Below are 5,682 nucleotides of genomic sequence, written 5' to 3'. Positions count from 1 at the left end.
GAGTCATGGCTGCTCCGCTGAGCCACAGTTACCCGCAGGCAGGCAGGGAGACAGACGGACGGACGGACAGGGACACAATTAGGCAGACAGGGAGGGAGGTGGGGAGGCAGGAACTCCCTCTCCCTCTCACACACACACACACTCTTCTTTCTCTTGTGTGTGAATATGGTACGGTATCATTCATCAGCACATAAGAAACGTGTTTCCATCCCTCCCTCCGACATTCCCTCCATTCATCCTTCAGTAATTACAAATATTGTGTGGATGCCGATCTTGGCGATGTGTCATTAAATCAGATGAATTGTAATGTTCTCGACAGGATGCTGGTAGGGTCATTTTTTGGCAGGTTTCCTCTTGAGGGGTGGTGTTGCAATCAACGGATGGGAGATTAACAGAAACTGTGTATTGATTATCTCACCTCTCTGTCTAACCAGAGCGTGAGGAGGAGAATCATGTCCTAATTGTCTTGGCAAGTGTGGTGATGTAAATCAGCTTGTACAAAACGGGCTCAGGTGGTTGTTTTTGTGATATCAGATTTTTTTACGATTATTCTCAATGATGCACATTTTGAAATGTGTGTCTGCTTGTATTGTGTGTGTGTATGTGTGTGTGTGTGTTTGTGTTAGAGAGTGAGGGACAGAGAAAGAGAGTGCATGCATACAGTATGTGATAATATGTGTGTGCGTGTGTATGTGTGTGTATACGCGTGAGTGAGTGAGTGAGTGAGTGAGTGAGTGAGTGAGTGAGTGAGGGTAGTTTGTGTATTCCATGTCTCTGTCTCTATTCCCTTCTGTGTGTCTGTGGGATCCTGCTTATCAGAATCAGAGGTCTGATCTGCTTCAGAATCAGAATTTGCCGTGTAGATGTTCACACACGAGAACCCTTCCTCAGTGGTTGGAGCACAGCGATCTTGCATATAAAAAAGAATGAGACGACGACCCATAGTTGAGACTAGAACCCATGGTGGGATTAGAACCCAGGGACCTCATTACAGAAACTCATTACTGAAAAGTCTGAAATCTCAGTTTATGATGACTTTTAGGATTTTTGGTAATTACAGAAAGATGTTTCCTAACTGCATTTAGGCTATCTTAGGCTGGATTTAGCTATTACAGAGCCGTCCTAATTTAGGGATTTCCCAAGTTAGGAATCCTATTAGGACGGTCCTGAATTCAAAATAACTGCCAAAAATGGCAGCAGCACTGTTGTTAGGTCTGTGTGGCAATGTCAATTAAGATGGGGAACAACATGTACCACCGAAAGCTACTCAAACCGTATGAGGACACTTTAAACATTGAAAAGAGAGAAGGTCCGCACACTGAGCTCCCGTTTACCTTTTATTCAGCCAAATACATGTGACGTTTCGAGCAGCACCCTGCTCTTCCTCAGACATAAAAATATAGAAAGGCGGCAAGTTTAAATACACTTCCCATTGGGTCATGTGACGCGTCCGTCACATGATCCCTGTAATTAGCTAGGGTCCACAATAAATATATCACAGTGACAACACTCAATAAATACATCATAAGACAATAGTCTATCATAATACAGTACAGCAGTATATCATAATATAATACAATACATATAGAATCAACCCCCATACCATATTAGAGAGGACATCAGGCCAAAAGGCCGTCATACCAGTCCATAGCAAGATGTTACAGAGGCGCCTCCATATTTTGAATTTTGAATAGCTTAATACTACTATGGAATCATATCCAGCAGGCTCTAACCGTGACAAAGATCTGGACCTGTTAGTGCACAGTACAGGAGGACCAAAATCATTCTTTTATATTTTTTTTTCTTTCTTTTTTTTTTTTGAGAGAATATAGCTCAGCAAACCTACTCAAAGGGTACAGCACAACACACACAGCAGACCGTAACATCCTAGAGGAAAGGTTCTCATTCATACCTCTAGGGGAGAGGGTGTCCAGGGTGTAAATCCAAAACAGTCACCTCCTCAGGAGTAAAGAGTCAAGATCACCTCCCCTCCGGGGGCACTGGACAGCTTCAATACCAATGTACCTGAGAGTGGCTAGGTTGTGTCATGTGCCTGAGAGTGGCTAGGTTGTGTCATGTAGCCTATCTGATAGTGGCTAGGTTGTGTCATGTATCTGAGTGGCTAGGTTGTGTCATGTATCTGAGTGGCTAGGTTGTGTCATGTATCTGAGTGGCTAGGTTGTGTCATGTGCCTGAGAGTGGCTAGGTTGTGTCATGTATCTGAGTGGCTAGGTTGTGTCATGTACCTGAGAGTGGCTAGGTTGTGTCATGTATCTGAGTGGCTAGGTTGTGTCATGTGCCTGAGAGTGGCTAGGTTGTGTCATGTGCCTGAGAGTGGCTAGGTTGTGTCATGTGCCTGAGAGTGGCTAGGTTGTGTCATGTGCCTGAGAGTGGCTAGGTTGTGTCATGTATCTGAGAGTGGCTAGGTTGTGTCATGTATCTGAGAGTGGCTAGGTTGTGTCATGTATCTGAGAGTGGCTAGGTTGTGTCATGTGCCTGAGAGTGGCTAGGTTGTGTCATGTATCTGAGAGTGGCTAGGTGGTGTCATGTATCTGATAGTGGCTAGGTTGTGTCATGTGCTTGAGAGTGGCTAGGTGGTGTCGGGCCTCTGTGAAGTGGACCGCTACGGGGCTCGATGGATCCTGATTATGGATCGCAGATCGGTGTTCAGTGATGCGGGAGAGCTCTAGATGTTTTACCAACGTATGCAAGCATACATGGACATTGTAACATGTATATGACATTTTGTGTTTTGCATGTTATGATCCCTTTCACCTCAAATCTTTTTCCAGAGTGTGGGTGGTTAAAGGTCGAGACCTAAGACGCGGACGCGCCACATGACCCAATGGGAAGTGTATTTAAACTTGCCGCCTTTCTATATTTTTATGTCTGAGGAAGAGCAGGGTGCTGCTCGAAACGTCACATGTATTTGGCTGAATAAAAGGTAAACGGGAGCTCAGTGTGCGGACCTTCTTTTTTTCATTTGCACTTTTGTTCGGTTCCTGCACCTGCCTAAAATTTGGTTGGATGTGAGCGACTACTACAACTATTTTGACACTTTAAACATAAGCATTATTAATTAATCAGTACAATACAATGTCTACGACAAACTACATTCATATTTTTCATCTCTTTATCCTATATTTCAATTACATTAAAATTAGGAAAAAAGCTGACTCCCTGTAGCTAAAATTTAATGCCCATCTTTTTTTTGTCCATGATAGCAAACTAGCTATCCAGTGGCAAGCCGTTCTAAGATACAGGCATTACAGGACGAGTGCCGATTACTTCTATTTAGGAAGATAGGGTTTTTCTTTGAAGACAATTTATCTTTGAAGACAGGACAAGCAGTAAGGATATTTTCCTGTAATGAGGCCCCAGGCCACCAGGGCCAGTCACCTGTATTTGAGAGCCAGTGGCCTCCCAGCCTTAGCAAGGTTCTCGGGCGGAAATGATGCCAAGTGTTATCGTGGTTTAATTGGTGAGATACTCTGGGATGTAAAGCCAGTTTATGTGCTCTTCTGATACAGATCTCTCCAGGCAATTAGCTAGCCAAGACATCAAAGCTCTCCTCTCTCTCCGAAGTTAACCACTGCCATGCTCTGCTTTCCCCGTCTTTCCTCAGAGAGACGCCAGGTTTCTGCTCAGAGAGACGGCATGTATCTCACAGATGCATCTGTGATGCGGACGGACGCGGAGGCGTAGCGGCTCGGTAAACGTCTCTGACTAAATCAGTCTCACTCTGGCACATCATCAGTCACAAACTCGTTCGACAAGGGAGTGTTCATCATGTTTAAGGCTGCTCATCGCTGGCTCACAGACAGATCTACTGAACACAGTGGAACCAGCAAGTATTTAAGCATCTCCGAGCGGAAAGTCACCTCAGTTCAGCGTATGACAGTCTCTATAAGAAACTGTATTTAGAAACCTGTGTACAGTGATGCTGAAGTGTTGGTATGGGACTCTCATGGTGGAGGCGGGTCTGTGGTGGTCTAGCGGTCTAAGCATCAGGCTCTGGGGCAGCTGCCCGCCGGGATCCAGGATTCACGCCCCGGTCTCGCCAGATCTGAATTACGCCCGGATCCCATGGGGGAGTGGTATATATATGGGGCTGCCGATCTCAAGGGTGGTTAGTTTAATTTTCGGCATGAGGGTCCGCTGCTCTACAGCCACAAGTCACAGTCACGGGCTTGATGGTCAGGTAGCTGGCTCCCTCTTCTGGATCGCCGTCTGCGGGGTTGTGTGACGGAGCATCCACAGAAGCGACAGGGGAGAGGACATAGGTCAGGTGCATGTGATCGGCCACCAAACTGGGTGAAAATGGGATTAAATCAGAAATAAATGTATGAAGTCACAGTGCAGTGGTTGGACTGGGAGAGGGTGTCTCAGTCTTCACCACTGACTGGGAGAGTGGGTCTCAGCCGTCACAAATCAGTTTAGAGATAACTATAGAGCTTCTTCCTCTCCTCCTCCCTTCCTCACCCCCTCGTCTTCTCTCCTCACCTCCTCTTCCAACCTCCTTGCCTCTTCCCTCCTCCTATCCTCTTCCCTACCGCCCTCCTCTCCACCTCCCTCCTCTCATTTTACCTCCCTCCTCTCCTCGCTCTCCCTCCTCGACCCCCCCCCCCCCCCCCCCCCCACACACGCATACACCTCGTTAATGCTGCCGTTGGCATAGGGATCAATAGTGCCGGGACGCCTGTGAACTTTCCAGGTCTACTTAATTAAACTGGAGGGCTGTTTTGAATGGAAATCAAGAGGAAGTAGGGAGACGGCAATTACAATGCATGTCAGCCTCTCTGCAGAATAATGACCCCTCGCAATCCTATCTTTCGGTTTCTCTCTCCTTCTCTCTCTCTCTCTTTCTCTCTATCTCTCTCTCTCACACACACACACACATATACATACATACATACATACACACACACACACACACACACACACACACACACACACACACACACACACACACACACACACACACACTCATCACCAGTGAATCCTTTCTTCTACCTTCTCCAACTGTAATTTCTCTAGCAAAATATTGTAGTGAATATCAAACTAGTTTGCTAGAGACTGTATCTAAAAAACCCTGTGTGGGTAACTCATCACACTGTTAATGTGCAGTTATTGAGTTATCTCTGGGCCTGTTGTTCTGCCAAAGAAACCTTAGTTGATTATCTTTCTAATCTCCAGTAGGACACCAAGCCCCAACAAACAGGAGAATCTAAGCCAACGTTGACAAAACCATGAGATTATTCTGGCTTCGGCGGCCATCGAAGCATCAAAATCAGTGAATGGTGGGCCCCGCATACCCTGCCCGCATATCCTTGGCAGCCCCCTCCCCACACACACACACACACGTCTCGGGGTCCACGTGACGCCACGGCGGGCGCGTCAGCAGAGCTGCCGGTGGAAGAGGGAAGGCGGCTGTCCATCTCACGGTGATGGATGGGAGAGCGAGCTCTCCGCTCAACGAGTTTGAACGTCTTGTGGCGAAAGGCTGCGCTAACCCGCCGGTTGCTTGCCAATCCGTCTGTCTCATCTATCTCTCGCGCCGCCGCCCGCCTCTTCCAGATGGACCCAGGGGCCGCGCGGACAATATTTATTCCCGTCGTCTTCGCAGGCGATGAATCAGCCGGCCGTGACGGCCAGAGATGCGCTGGGTTTCCGCGGCCATCG

This window comes from Borostomias antarcticus (genome assembly GCF_949987555.1).
Source record: "Borostomias antarcticus genome assembly, chromosome: 19".
In the NCBI taxonomy this organism is placed as follows: Eukaryota; Metazoa; Chordata; class Actinopteri; order Stomiiformes; family Stomiidae; genus Borostomias; species Borostomias antarcticus.
The sequence above is the reverse complement of the archived record's forward strand: the minus strand, read 5'-3'. Positions refer to the sequence as shown.